Here is a 17,266-nt window from a genome sequence, read left to right on the forward strand (position 1 = left end):
TAAGGGAATAGAAGCATCAAGTAACCACAGATCATCTAAAGAATTACAATTAAAGGTAAAAGAATTGTGGGATGCAATCCAATTCCAGATCAATCGTACATAAGAACAATGTATAAATAAATGTTCAGTACTCTCATGTTGGTCACAAAATGCATAAGTAAGATCCCCTGACCAACCTTTAGTTGCTAAGTTAACCTTAGTTAGAATTTCATCTCGTCGGACCAGCCAAAGAAAGATTTTGATTTTTAAAGGGATGTGAGATTTCCAAATGGTATCATATACAGAATTTGGTATACCACCATACTTTAACCATTTATAAAAAGAATGAACAGTGAAGTGATCATCTTGTGACCATCTCCATATCAATCTGTTATCTAAATTAGTAGACAAAGTAAAATGTTGAAATCTAAATTGCAAAGCATTCCATTCTACAAAGTAAATACCCGTAAGTTGTTTCTTGATCCATAATTGATTTCTAAAAGCTTTAAATCTATTTACCAATTAAATAGATTAATATAACATGTTTATACCTCATTTCCAAATCTCAGTTGGAATGTAGCTGAGCGAGAAGATCGATCAGAAATGGTTGCTCGGAGTATCAAACGAATGATACCTCTATTGGTTATCCACCAGGACTAACCGGAGAGCGATTTATTTCTTTTGCCAGAAATACCGTAAACTGCAGTTTTCTGCAAAAAACACTATTCACTGATCTCGTGAAAAACCGTAACCGAGGAAGAGAGAAATTAGAAACTCGAATCGATCAGACAGATCAGATACGATATATGTGAATTAGTAATTTCTCTCTACCCTCACCTCTCCTTTTATAGCAATTTGTGGCGGTTTTGCAAATGATCAAAATGCCTTTGGCATTTAGCATAATTACAAAATTACCATTAATTACGGCGGTTTAGAGGTGAACAAATCAAATTAATTTTTGCAATGTCTTGGCCAACATGATATATATATATATATACATATATATATATATATATATATAATGAAGAGATGGGCTACGGTGAGTTGCGAAGTAAAACGCGTTTCTACTTCACGCCGTATTTTTATTTTGAAAGTCCAAATGACCGATCTGAACCGTTAGATGTTTAATCCATACTGAAATGTGCTTGGAGACCAAATTTTACATTTTTTGGAATTTTTTTACTATTTATTAAGTATTTTTTAAAATTGCTGTTTTGCTGTGAACAGTAAAAAAACAGTAAAATTTTCTGGACCATCAGATCAGCGACTTTCAAAATTGCTTAATAAATAGTAAAAAAATTCAAAAAAATGTAAAATTTGGTCTCCAAGCACATTTCAATATGGAGAACAAGATGAACGGTTCGGATCGATGTTTTGAACTTTAAAATCGCAAAATATGAGCGTGAAGTAAAATAGTCGCTTTACTTCGCAACTCACCGTAACCCACCTCATATATATATATATATATATATATATATAGGAATATGCTAGCATGCTATGCATAGCATAGAACCCCTCCGTGCAACGGCTCAGATTTTGAGTTTTCAAAATCCTAACGGTTGATCCGAACCGTTCATCTTGTTCTCCATATTAATATGTGTTTGGGGACCAAATTTTACATTTTTTGGAATTTTTTTACTATTTCGTTAGATTTATTGAAAATTGCTGTTTTCTTATGGTCCAGATTTGCTGAAAACAGCGATTTTCAATAAATATAAATAAATAGTAAAAAAATTCGAAAAAATGTAAAATTTGGTCCCCAAATACATATTAATATGGAGAACAAGATGAACAGTTTGGATCGACCGTTAGGATTTTGAAAAGTCAAAATCCAAGGCGTTGCATGGAGAGGCTCTATGCTATGCATAGCATGCTAGCATATTCCTATATATATATATATATATATATATATATATATATATATATATGATTTTGCCAACTCATGGCCGACATGCATATATATATATATTTGATTTTGCCAACTCATGGCCGACATGCATATGAATTATTTTGATTTTCGGATTTGAGTTTAATTAAGGTTTTAATTTATAATGGTTGTTTAGCTCAAAATTCAAATCCTTAATTAATATCAAAATCCAAATCAAATATATAAAATTGTTCTAAACAATTATTTTTTTTTTCACGGTTCGGTTTCGGTTGTTGTTCGATAACTTTTATACAACGTACCGTGTACGCTTATAAATTAACCGTTGTTTCTGCTTGTCATTTATATGACATTTATAATTTAATTATAACATGTATAATTAATTATAACCATCTTATTATTTATCATAATCAATTTATAATTAATCAACAAGATTCTCCGAGTAGCTCCTATATGGTGTGACCCAATAGGATCTGTGTTATGTTGGTAAATAGAGTTAAAACTGTTTTAACTTCTATAATCATGAGAGGCATCTGGCAGAATACATCATGACCATCCAATTACACAGATGATGCTGTACTGTACAATATCACGATCCAGTAAACAATTTACTTATGTCAGTTCTTTTGTCACATAGTTATCAGATTAGTTTCAAGGTAGGTGTGTGTGTCATCCTTGTTAACTTAATCTTTTCTTGATCTTGAGTAGATTATCAAATATAATTACTCTTGTAATTATACCGCATGCAGATAATCTAACTCTACCAAGGGGCCCGGTGATGCTATAGCTCGTACAAAATACGAGGGACAATAGTACTTTTGGTAAACCATCACTTCCTTAGCTAAGCTATACATATGGAAGTGCTACCGTTATGACTGTTTTTTACAGACAGCGTTAGATAACACTCACACATACACATCTCTTAGCTGGAACGATGAATACCTCATACTGTAGAACTTTACACTGAATGAAAACATTAATGACACGAACACAATTCTATTTAATGTTTCATTCGAGGTCTGTCAAATACCATGTTCCTAGAACATGTATCTATGTGATTAAAATGACATCTCGTGTCAATGGTTTGTAAAACTTAACCATCTTTTAATCCACATACTAACCTTGTAACGGTTAATTAGTGTTCCTGCTAATTACCTTGGTTAGTGACTCTTGAAGAATATTTATCATCTTTATTATGGAGTTTCACAATTCCAGTCATGAACTCGAAATGATCCATAATCCAATAATATTCAAGGCAACAAAATGATATATAATTAAACATTCAATTCATGAACAAAGCTTTATAATAAATTATCGTATTATTGACTTCTAGATTATTACAAACTAACAATCTCCCACTTAAGCTAGGAGCCAATCATCGTAGGCTCTACTTATACAAATCTCTAGTATTCTAAAAATCTCGTAGATCTAAAGAAAAACTCATAGCTAGTCTCCTATGTGTCTCAGACCCATAGAAGCAGTATGCATCTGGTGCTTGGCTTGGGGAAGAGGTTTTGTGAGTTGATCAGCTGTGTTGCTGACTGTGTCAACTCTCCATATCTTTACATCACCTCTATTTACGATCTATCGTATCAGGTGATAACGGTGTAGAACATGCTTGGATTTCGAGTGCGATCTCGGTTCCTTGGCCTGAGCTATAGCTCCATTGTTGTCACAGTAGAGGTCCACAGGAACTTGAACACTGGGAACCACTCCAAGTTCGCTAAGGAACTTCTTGATCCAGAAACCCTCTTTAGCTGCTTCGGATGCAGCTATATACTCGGCTTCGGTGGTTGAGTCTGCTGTGGTCTCCTGCTTTGAACTCTTCCAGCTCACAGCACCACCGTTGAGTATGAATACATACCCAGACTGTGATCTCGAGTCATCATGGTCAGTTTGGAAACTGGCATCAGTGTAACCATTTATCACAAGCTCGGAATCACCACCGTAGACGAGAAACATATCCTTAGTTCTTCTCAAGTACTTAAGGATATTCTTTGCAGCAATCCAGTGCTTCATGCCTGGATTAGCCTGATATCTACTCGTCACACTCAAAGCGTACGAGATATCAGGGCGAGTGCACAACATGGCGTACATGATAGAGCCAATAGCCGAAGCGTATGATACTCTACTCATTTTGCTTCGCTCATCAGTTGTCGAAGGACACTGAGTCTTGCTTAGCTGAACACTATGTAACATTGGCAGGAATCCTCTCTTGGAATCTTGCATGCTGAACCGATTCAGCACTTTGTCAATGTACGTGCTTTTACTTAAACCTATAAGTCTATTTGATCTATCTCGGTAGATCTTTATGCCTAGTATATAGACAGTCTCGCCCAAGTCCTTCATTGAAAAGACTTTTTTCAACGAAGACTTGGCTTGTTGCAAAAGAGGAATATCATTTCCAATTAGTAGTATGTCATCTACATACAAGATAAGAAAGACAATGGCACTCCCACTAGTCTTTCTATACACACAAGGTTCTTCTTCACATCTGACGAAGTCAAGCTTTTTGACTTCCTCATCAAATCGAAGATTCCAACTCCGTGATGCTTGCTTCAGTCCATAAATAGACTTAAGAAGTTTGCATACCTTCCCAGCTTCTTTTGGATCCTCAAAACCTGCAGGTTGTGTCATGTACACATCCTCTTCTAAATTTCCATTTAAGAAGGCAGTTTTGACATCCATTTGCCATATTTCATAATCATGAAACGCGACAATTGCTAGGAGTATCCGAATTGACTTAAACATAGCCACGGGCAAAAAGGTTTCATCATAATCTACACCGAGAATTTGTTTGAAACCTTTCGCTACTAGCCTTGCTTTGTATATAGTCATCTTACCATCCATGTCTGTTTTCATTTTGAAAACCCACTTGTTAGCTATGGGTTTTGCCCCATCAGGTGGTACAACTAGGTTCCAGATTGTGTTGTCATACATGGACTGTATTTCGGATCTCATGGCCTCCAGCCATTTATCAGAGTCGGGTCTATCCATTGCTTCCGCATAGGTCAGAGGATCTTCAGTGTCATAGACTGAGATCTCGTGCAATCCCAAGTACCTCTCGGGTGCATGGACTGTTCTTCGGGCTGTCGAACTTGATCCACAACGGTCTGCGGATCTAGTTCTTCTTCAACTTGCGTTGAAGTACTTGAGCTCGGGACTAGAACCTCATCCACAGCTACTTGTGGATTTGGTACTTCCAGATGCTCATCAGCCGAAAAATCAAGAGGTGGGTTAATCTGATCTGGTTCAGATATTGTATTGTGTGATGTATCTTGAATTTCTTCAAGTATTACATTACTCCCACTACTTTTTGCAAGAAACTCGTTCTCCAAAAATATACCATGACGAGCAATAACTATTTTGTTCTCGGATTGGTAATAGAAGTAATATCCTTTCATTTCCTTAGGATACCTTACGAAAAAGCATTTGTCAGCTTTGGGATCAAGTTTTCCAGACGTCGGGCGTTTGACAAATACTTCGCAACCCCATATTTTAAGATAAGACATATTTGGGAGTTTCCCAAACCATAACTCGTATGGAGTCTTTTCTACTGACTTGGATGGAACCATGTTTATTGTTCGTGCAGCAGTTTCTAGTGCGTGCCCCCAGAACGATTTCGGAAGTGTGGCTTCACTCATCATGGAACGAACCATGTCTAACAGAGTTCGATTCCGTCTCTCAGAAACACCGTTCCATTGCGGTGTCTCCGGAGGTGTGAGCTGTGAGACTATCCCACATTCCTTTAAGTACTCTTTAAACTCAAAACTCAAGTATTCGCCTCCACGGTCAGAACGTAGAGCCTTAATACTTTTGTTCAATTGATTTTCTACTTCAGTCTTGAATTCTTTGAACTTGTCAAAGGATTTAGAACGATTTAGACTTATGTCTCATCCACGGTCAGAATGTAGTATGATGTCCCGGGTGCAAAATTGGCTCCTTTACATATTCAAAAAAATAAATCTAACCAATTTTTTAACCTATTAAAAATAATTCCGAATTTCAAAAATAAAATCTAACCTATTCAAAACAAATCAAATTACTTTACATATTCAAAAAAATAAATCTAACCAATTTTTTTAACCTATTAAAAAATAAATCCAACATTTTGAAAAATAAATCTAATCTATTCAAAACAAATCTAATTAATTCACATATTAAAAAAAAAAATCTAACATCTTTATTTAACCTACTAAAAATAAATCCGAATTTCAAAAATAAAATCTAACATATTTAAAACAAATCTAATTACTTCACATCTAACAAATCTAACATAAACTAAATAAATCTAACAAATCTAACATAAAATAAATCTTACAAATCTAACTACTTAACAAATTTAATAAATCTAACATTCAATAAATATAACAAATCTAATTACTTAACATTCAATAAATCTAACATAAACTAAATCTAACATTCAATTTAAATTCTAAATTTCTCTACAAAAATAAATCTAACATCAAATTTAATTTTTAAATTACTCTACAAAAATAAATCTAACATTCAATATTTCAATCTAATAAAATTTAATCTAGCAAAATTTAATCTAACAAAATGTAATCTACCAAAATTTAATGTTACCTTTTTAATATCGCGGGAAAATCTTCGAGAATACCTTCGTAATTCTGTTTCCGTTTGCGTGTTTGCGTTTGCGTATTTGTTAAATTAACAACTATATTTTTTTTAACAATAAAATTAAAATTGGAGAATAATAAAAATATTGAGATTGAGATTAAGAGAATGAGAGATGAAAATATTGAGAGAGATGTGAAAATTTGTAAGGAATTGGTGTATATTTATAGAATTTTGTTTGGAGGGATTGAAATTTGAATTTTAAAAAAAAAACTGAAAAAAATAAAACGGGTAGGGGTCCGGGTAGGAAGTGGGGCATGGGGGGGGGGGGGGGGGAATGGGGGGAATTTGAGTTTAAAATTTGAATTTTAAACCAAAAGTAAAAAAAATAATAATTCTTCCACGGGCTCACGGGCAGGGCCAGGGGCACAGACTCACGGGTATGGATTCAAGGGTATGGGGGTCCGGGTTCTCACGGGTTTTTTTTTTTTTTTCTTCAAAAAACCGGATCCGGCCCGTTTAATACCCGTGCTTGTATACCCGTGTACCCGTGCATACCCGTGGCACGGGCACGGGCACGGGCACGGGCGGACCGGTCCGGGTTGAGCCTCCGGGGACATTTACCAAACACTACTTGAAATACCACCACAATACACTTTATTTAAAAGAAATTCACATTACCAAATATAAAGATACTCAGTTCAATTTGTCATAATCAGGGGACCTGCATGTAATCCTGTTACTAGCTAACTAGCAAAATTCGTACTATTGCTGACATTGAAAATATGAAGGCATTAAAGGGACCACCTTGCTTGGGATAAAGTATAGATACGCACAGATATATTTTAGTTATTACAGGGACAAAGCGAAAGTATGTCAAATTTTGCGAAGAATATGCATTCAAACTCGGACTATTTTTTCTTCAAGTAAAGATAAGATGTTCATCCAACTATTTAAAATTTGTAAAAAAAATTATTCAAATTTTAAACTTGTGATTTTCGACATAAAAAATATTGTATTTATCAAGGTTCTAAATAGCATTTATCACGTCATAGCGGGAAGCCTACAAAAAAAGTTATAGCTAAAGTTATGTCACATAGCATTTTTTTTTATTTTTATAAAAATTATATCATATATTTGTACTAATTATCAACATTATCTAAGTTTCATAGAACAATAAATAACATCAAATTGATTAAAAAATTATAATATTCATATTGAACCAATATAAAGTCCAAATTGCAACTCAAAATATCCATAGGAATACTAATATCATAAACTATCAATATTTTTCTATTCAAAATATATTTAGCATCATGACATAATCTATCTTTTTTCTACTTAAATTTCAAAATAATCTAGACATCATTGCATAATTAACCATCTTAATTGATTCAAAATATTCAAACTACCATATAGTAAGTATAATTTTGTTACTTCAAGAAATATCTTAATATATTCAATCTGAGCCTTTATTTAAAGCTCATATAAATTGAAAAGAAGAAGAAAAAAAACAACTAATGTTGCATAGCGTGCTGTAGCTTCTTTATTTGATTTCGTTTGATGGATCTCTCAGTTAATAATTAATAGTTTAATATAAAGCTTCGTACGTCAATTGCAAAAAAAAAATCACGGTTAAAATCTAATCTGAGCCTTTATTTAAAGTCCATATAAATTGAAAAAAAAAGCTCATGTTGCATAGCGGGCGCTATTTGCGCTACACGCTATGCGCTATAGCGGACCGCTATTACTGCTATAACATCTGTAGCTCAAATAGCGTGTTTTGATGTCATAGCTTAGCGTTTAGGGTCCAAAAACGCTATATCACGCTATTTAGAACACTGGTATTTATCATTATATTGAAATCTGGTTTCTAACTTATACGAAGCTATAATCTAATCCATTATTTAGGAAATTAAAATGAAATTAGCGTTTTCCCTTCAAATCAGTATTGTTCATGTACTTTCTTATGGGAATACTAGGTGAGGAAAATGCGGTTACATGTAAAAATAATAATTACCCGTACAATTAATAAAATTACGCCTTTTCCTTCAGACCAAATTTGTTTATTGTTATTCTTTATCATGGTGTCCATAAAAAAAAAAGATAAAAAATCAAAAGCATTAGCGTAACATTCGGGAGTGAAATTTTGGTAGATGTTTTGTTTAATTATTCGTAAGATAATCATGCTCTCAAGCAGGAACGGCAGATGCAAGATTTTCATTGGACAGTGCAAAAAATTATCAAATTGGATTCAATTCATTAGATAATTATATACTAGATAAAATATGACAAAAATCAAGACTATCCATTTAATTTGTTGGGGTCAAACTATGTTTTAAATTGTTAGGCTATCTAAAATATGAGGAGGTTCAATTACTATAATTTTGAGTTACTATAACCATTTTCTACATTTTCAAAGTTCAAATCGTCGATCCAAACCATTCAACATGATCTCCACAATAAAATGTGCTTGAATATCAAATTTTACATTTTTTTTTATTTTTTTTACTATTTATTAAGTATTTTATAAAAATTAGTCAAATTCAGACCATTGAATTTTATATCTATCTTAATAAATAGTAAAAAAATTCAAAAAAAAATGTAAATTTGATCTGGAAGCACATTTTATTGTAGAGTTCATGTTGAACGGTTTGGGTCGACGAATTGAAATTTGAAAATGTAGAAAATAGTTGTAGTAACTCAAAATTGTGGTAATCGGATCCTTCTAAAATATATTTGATTGTTGAGTTACCTATTTAATTTGTTGGGCTATCTAAATATATTGGATTGTTGGGCTCACATCACATGCCTATGGTAAGGCAATATCATTTTTTAGAGTTGAACAAAAGTTCAAAATTCAGTTCATGTACAATAATTTTGGAGCAGTAGCTTACCCCGTAACATGCTACATCCGACCCTGAGCTTTCAAGTCCATTCCAACAACCGGACAGACTTTTCTAGGAAGCTCCGCTGTCTCCTAGGGAGCTCCGCACAGACAGAAAACGAAGACAGGCTGCAGGTTTGAGAGTCGACCGGCTCCTCCGCACCTCTTCACCCTGCTTCTCTATCCACCCATCTTTGTCTGCCCGGTTCAACTTGCTGCGTTTCAACTGAGCGGATGAACTCGTTCAAGAATTTCGCCGCTTGTTGTATTTTCCGTTCGTCTCGAGTTTCCGGGTTCGACTGAGGGTTTGTGAATTCATTCTGCCCGTAGCATCTACTATATATATATATGAATAAGGTATATATTTTGGTTGTTGACGATAACGAGAACGCAACGAGTTGTCTTCTTTCTTCTCTCTTTCTTCTTCTTTCCCCTCTCTCAATGGTGACTGTCCTGGTCCGGTTGATTCAGTTTCCGGTTCCGGTTTGATTCAGTGCCATCTCGGTTGGGTGGTAACTGTCCTGGTTCGGTTTGATTCAGTGCCCTCTTATTTTCTCCTCTCGAGTGGTGACTGTCCCGATCTAGTTTGATTCAGTGCCTCTCGACTGTAAACTCCTCTGGGCGGTGTTGAATTCAAAAAGAAGATGACGTTTCGTCATCAAAAAGGGTTCGATGTGGCATAGTCCGCGGGATATGCAACTCGAAGAACTTACTGCTGTGTTTACATTCTCAGAGAAGAAAATCGGAAGGCCCACCTACTTGTTATTCGGGCGCGAATAGATCAATTCGCATTCTCTGACTTCAATTATCTTTTATTTTCTAACATAGCAAATTAGATGATTGTACAAGTAGGAAAATATATAGGTTTTAATGCTTCTTAATTTTAACAAAAGAAACCTATGTAATAGCTACTTTGTAAACATTGGATCAATGCAATCGCCTACGGGCTTTAAACCAAAAAAAAAAAAGTCCATTCCAACAAATAATGAGATTCTGATCGATGAATTAAATTTTGTTTTTCATATGCTCTGTGCTTATTTTTTTTAATTTTATAAGTAAAGGTTGAAGTTATTCAATTATTTAATATTTATAAATAATTGTTTATTTTGGATTTTGAATCTGTGATCTCCCACACAATGCGATCTCTGATCAAGCTAATTTTGTTAGTAAATTACGTAGAATTTTGGCTTGAATTTTATCTTTTTCTCACATTTAATTGAAACATGTTACTATTGCCCAAGTTTGTATTTTAGTGCAGGAACCATGTTTTGGGCTATTTTACATCATATAGAGCAAGAATCAGATAGATTGGAAAAGCGCAACATCGGTTTTAGAGCTCTGTTATGGGCCGTATGACGTTATATGAACCAGAGCCCAATACGGATCAGGAGATAGCCAAATCCAGTAGCGACACTCTATGGGTACAGGCCGTATGACCCTATACGGTCCGTAACCAAGGCGCCCTTCGGTGAATAACTGCTCCAACTGTATCCAGATCAAATAACTTGGACTCCACTCATCTCCAGGCACCCCCTCACTCTAATAAAAGACCTCTGGACTGAAGAGAACTCATCTTAGATCATTTTTGTATTTTATATTTGATAGATTAGTAGAGAGGAGTGTGTAGAGACTAAATAGCCGGGTACTTCGTGTATGGTTGTATCTTTCCTCTTATCTCTGGTAAACATGTCATTCAGCGGCTAAGCATAGTTCTTAGGGTTGACAGTAAACCTTGTTACTCATGATGCTTTGATATATATTTTATTTGATTATTGTTTAGTCTTTTGTTGTTCGATTGCTTTTGCGCTTTATGTTCGATCTTGCTTGATTTTGTTTATTAGTCTAGACCGCCACTGTAATGGCTACACATGGAAATTAGTCACTATTAGGTTAATCGGATCAGGGAGAATAAAAATATTAGATTAGTGGTGGAGACCTTAGCCGGAGATACCATTAATTGGATCAACAAGAGTATACATGGGAGTCTTGACATTCGTAGACAAATATCGCATTGTCGTGCCTTACCACGGGGACACCCAATATGACCAGGCGAGGGATTTGATTAAGTGTAATAGGAGATCTTTGGGTTAGTCACAGATCTCCTTACACCAATCGAGTCAAGTCTTAACGGGAAGTCTTGATTGGTAGGGTGATTGCTAGACGAAAGCGGTAGTCACTAAGTTGGATTAGAAACCCTAATACAACAATTGAAAACCAATATCAAATAAAGTAAGAATCAAAGCGGATTGAATTAACAATAGTGTGTCAAAACTCTAAAAATTTACATCTCCAATTTATCTATTCTATTTACTTTTAATTTTCGTAAAATATAAATTTGATCTCTGATTCAATAACAACTTTCTGATTTCAGATTTTGTCTAGTTTTTTGAAGGATTGGGATTTAATTGTTCAAGACCTTAAATCTTTATTTTCTACGGATCGGCACTCGTTTAATAAATATCATATATGACAACGAGCTGACTCGTCCGAGTCACGTTTACGCACATCAATCTCCCACGCATAAAATATTATTTTTGCTACCAGACTTACGGCTAATTCTGTTTATTTTTATTTTTTTAGTTTTCTGGTGTGATCATTCGTACTAGTCAGAATTTTTATTAGCAGACAATTTCTCTTTTCCTGGGAATTAACTCAATTCTATTCATATGAATCAGTCCATTTGAAACAAAGGTCAGTATTAAAAGAATTCTGACATATGAATCAGCTGATTTAAAATGGCTGGTTTTTATTTCAATATCTTCCGCAATTTCTATTTTCTTTGAAAATTTGATATCGCTGATTTCTATTTGGTTCGCAAGTTTGCCTGATTCCCGAATTCTGATCGAAACTGACTCGGCACAAAAAAAAAATTGCAAGCTTCACAGGTGTAGGCAGACCAATGTTGTAAAAAAACGTCTGTTTAGGCTGATTAATCGGCGATTAGTTGTTTGTTGTGATCAACCCGTCATGAATTTTTCCGATTAAATGATCAATAATTCCCGATTATAGCCGTATTTCCGATTAATCGCTTGGCGATACCCTATTTGTCCGACGACCGCATACTGTTATTTACAACACTGAGGCAGACTCAGATTTGTACGGATTTTATTTATATTTTTCCAAATTAAAAAATATACGACTGTCTATTTCGGTTTGTTATTGGCCCCGCCACTAATTACCATACAACCATCAAAAAAATTACTGGTATAACTAGTATGGTGTAGACATTTGTCAATTAACTAATTTAAAATGTGAATTGTTCAGAAATAAATTAAAAGAAAAATTCAAAAATAAATAACAGTCTGATTATACATAGATTTAAAGTTTTAAACTTAGTTTTCAAAATTAGAAAATACACAATTGCATATTTCTGATTCAATGTGGCTCTGCTATTACTTATTCATCAATTTTTTTTTTTTTTTGAGAGCCTTTCATTCCATAAAAGAGTGTACACAGTTTCACTACATACATCCTTCGAAAACCAGAACAAAACTTCTAATGACTATAAACAAAGGTATACGACTATGCAATTTAGTGCAACAATAAAGAAATTGGTAATTAATAGTGTGATGAGACAGACAAATATGAAATATCACATGGACACTGGATTTTTTTTTTTTTTTTTGCTAACTGGATGATTTTTATTGGCGTAAAAATGATTTTTCGCTATGTGAATGATAATATCAACGCTTTGTTAATTTTTGACCGCAAAGAAATAGTTAATTGGACCAGATTAAAAAATCAATGACTTGTAAGACATAAATTAAAATATAGAAAATAATTTAATTAAAGACAAAAATTTATGAGATAATTTAAAATAAAGACAAAAATTTAATAACCAAGTGAAATTTATCACTAACAAAGAACTACTTTAATAAATATCATATATGGTAACCAGCTGGCTCGTTCGAGTCACGAGCAAGCTGATTTTAGAGATACGAGTTGAAATCTCAGTTTGAAATCGTCATAAGTTGAACTGAGCTGACTCGTTGGATTTAGCTGGATCTTATTTTAAGAAGAATAATTATACAAACTTTTTGAACCGAGCTTAACCGAACTAGATAGTATAAAATGCACACAAATTCATACAAATTTACAAATTAATGTCTAGCTGAGCTAACTCACGAACTGACGAGCGAGCTAGACTCCAGCTTAAATTCGTTAATTATAAACCGAAATAGTAGTGAGTTGGCTCGTTAATAGGTCAGTCTAATAACAAACAAACAATTAATGAACGAATAAAATACGAGTCACAATCGAGCACTGCGAACATTTTTGCGATCCCTACATAATACAGACTTGCAAACCATTGCTTGCAAATAAGAATAAGCCAGACAAGAACTCATCACATGTGCAAATTTGTTTTCGGCCAGACAATAGATATATCTTTATGTTTATAAAAGAGAGAGATTAATTATTGTCCAGACAATATTATCTGGATTAACTTATCAATCAGAACCTATCACATGTGCAAATTTTGTATAAATAATTCAATATTATTAAATAGATGTGTAAAATTTGTATAAATAATTCGAAATATTTTAATATAATTTAATTTTTTCATGAGCTTTTATCAAGGTTCTAAATAGCGTGCTATAGCGTTTTCGGACCATAAAAGTTATGGCGCTATCAGCGCTATAGCGCACTATTTTGTGCTATAGCGTCGCTATTTGAGTATGGCGCTGTTTTTTTAGCCAACCCGCTATGACGCGATAAACACTATTTAAACCTTTAGCTTTTATATATAATTAGGGGTGTTCACTGGATTTAGTTTAATTGGTTTTAATTCGAATCGAGAGAGTTTTGATTAAACAGTTTGGATTTTTCCGGTTAAACGGATCAAGTCGGTTCATTTTTTTAAATGGTTTAATTATTTGGTTCGGTTCAAAAAAAAAATTAAAACTAGTTAGATCAAACTGATCGACAAAAGAAGTACAATTCTTTTGAACGTATAAAAAATTAATCATGAATATTTTCTTTCTTCTCGAGTATGAAAATCACCAATCCTAGTATTCAAATAAATAATTCTTTTGAACCTATAAAAATTTCAAAAATAACAAACAATATTTTTTATTAATATTTTTATTTCAGTTCAACTGAATAAACTGAAATTTAATTCGGTAATAAGTTTATTTTGTTCAATTCGATTGTATTTTTAAAAACCAAATAAAATTTTAATTTATCTAATTTATATTAATTTTAATTAAACCGAACCGAACCAATTAACAATCCAATGCATGAGGTGTACATGTAACGGTCCTTATTGTTTAGAGCCGATTTAACAAAGACGAGAAACACATTTTCTCTTTGTACAAGGAGCCAAGTACTCTATACCAATTTATGTCGGTTTGGCATGATAGAGACATTTTTGTTCCTGTACGTGGCCGTGTACGATTCGCATAACAATGGATGGACAGTAAAGAACTGAATTTGTGTCGTCCTTTCCTTTTCAAAATGATTTAACGATCAAAATAAAATACCAAATACATGGAAGCCAAAGAGTTGATTTGCTGTGTTAAATCATAACTTGGTTGTGGGCTATGTTACCCCGATACTCCAATATAGGATCTCTACCCGTATCGGTCGACATGGCGTATTAAATATGCCAACTGGCGTATCAACCGACATGACGTATCTTTTATGCACTGATACGGTCACCGATACGCGTTGAAACGCACCGATCAAATTAAATCAAATCAAAGTTATAAAGAGTTACGACATCTCACTCATAGACATATCAAATGTCTTATTTTTTTGACATACACCCTAAACAAAAAAACTAAAATTATTTAAATGAAAACATTAAGATCTCTAAAAAAAAAAAATAGAGGACCGCCCCTACCCCGGGCGATCTGCTAGGAGTGTGGACCGCCCATAGAACGGGTGGTTGGGGCAGTTTTGAAAAAAATCTGAATTCGGAGGCACTTTTGTAAATTTTTTTTTTAGGGTTTTAATAAAAATGGCCGCATATATTACCGTATATTTATTTTTATATATGAGGACGGATCCAATTACACCATTTTTTGGTGACACCGAATTACATTCTCCATTTTCAAAGTTTTCAAATTTCAAACAGTCGATCCAAACCGTTCAACATAATTGATATGTTAAAATGTGCTTGGAGATCAAATTTTACATTTTTTGAAATTTTTTTACTATTTATTAAGTATTTAACAAAATCATTATATTCATACCATTGAATTTTGTACCCATCTTAATAAATTGTAAAAAAATTCAGAAAAATGTAACATTTGATCTGCAAGCACATTTTAACATATCTATCATGTTGAATGGTTTGGATCGACTGTTTGGGCTTTGAAAACATAGAGTGTAATCCGGTGTCACAAAAAAGGGGTGTAAATTGGATCCCTCCTCTTTATATATATATATATATATATATATATATATAATATAGAGATGGGCTATGGTGCATTGCAATGCATAGGCCATGGTGTGCATTGGACCATAAATCACCGATTCAAAGTCCAAATGACCGATCCAAACCGTTCATCTTGTTCTCCATATTAATATGTGCTTGGAGACCAAATTTTATATTTTTTGGAATTTGTTTACTATTTATTAAGCCACTTTGAAAATCGCTGATCCAACGGTGACTGTTTGGAACAGTAAAATCAGAAGCCACCGTTGGATCAACGATTTTCAAAGTGGCTTAATAAATAGTAAAAAAATTCCAAAAAATATAAAATTTGGTCTCCAAGCACATATTAATATGGAGAACAAGATGAACGGTTTGGATCGGTCATTTGGACTTTGAATCGGTGATTTATGGTCCAATGCACACCATGGCCTATGCATTGCAATGCACCATAGCCCATCTCTATATATATATATATATATAGAGAGAGAGAGAGAGAGAGAGAGGGAGAGTTGGGCTATGGTGCATTGCAATGTATGACATATTTTGTACATTGGACAATAAATTACCGGATTCAAAGTCCTAATAACCGATCCAAACCATTCATCTTGTTCTCCATATTAATATGTATTTGGAGACCAAATTTTACATTTTTTGAAAATTTTATACTATTTTTTTAGATTTATTGAAAATTACTTTTTTTTATTGAAAATAGTGGTATACTATATAATTGAATTTATTAGAAAGACTGTGCAATAACTCGAATCAATATTTTTCAGATAAGATTTTTTATGGCTGTAAAAACAATTTAAATATTTTTTTATGTGTTATTGAAAAAAATTATTTTGGATATGAGTTATTGACTTATTGATTTAGGTACAAAAGTCACTTCTGAGTAAATAAAAAAAAAATATCATAGTCCTTCAATTTTCGATTTGTTTTTTTTGCTCTAACAATATGTCAGATGAAATTATTTCATATCAATTTTTTTTTCAAAATAGATGCAATATCTTAGAATTTAAATGTACTAGAAGGACTATGATATTTTCTTTATTTAGACAAAAGTGAATTTTAAAACGAGATCAATAACTTAGAATCAAAATATATATTTTTTTCAATAACACACAAATAAATATTTTAATTTTTCTTAAAGCCGCAAAAAATATGATCTACAAAATATTGATCTGGGTATTTATTGTACTCTTTTTAATAAATTCAATTATATAGAATTCCATCTATTTTCAAAGAAATTATTATTTTTTTAATATTTCAATAAAAAATAAAATAAATCATAACATTTTCTATATAATTAATGAAAATAAAAAAATCTAAAATTAGAAAATTATTTTCCAGAACCTCAAATCCAGAAAATAATTTTCCGGAAAGAGTCCTATGGATTCGGAGAATTATTTTCCGCAAAAAAACGCTAGATCTGAAAAATAATTCTCCGGTTTGGATTGATATTGAAATAAGTTGAAAATTGATGCATATTTTGAATTTTTTTTTTGGATATTAATAAAAATTTCGAAAAAATTCAAGTGCTCTGTCTCTTTGTGTTCCT

This window comes from Carex rostrata, chromosome 10 (assembly GCF_964058835.1).
Source record: "Carex rostrata chromosome 10, lpCarRost1.2, whole genome shotgun sequence".
NCBI lineage: Eukaryota > Viridiplantae > Streptophyta > Magnoliopsida > Poales > Cyperaceae > Carex > Carex rostrata.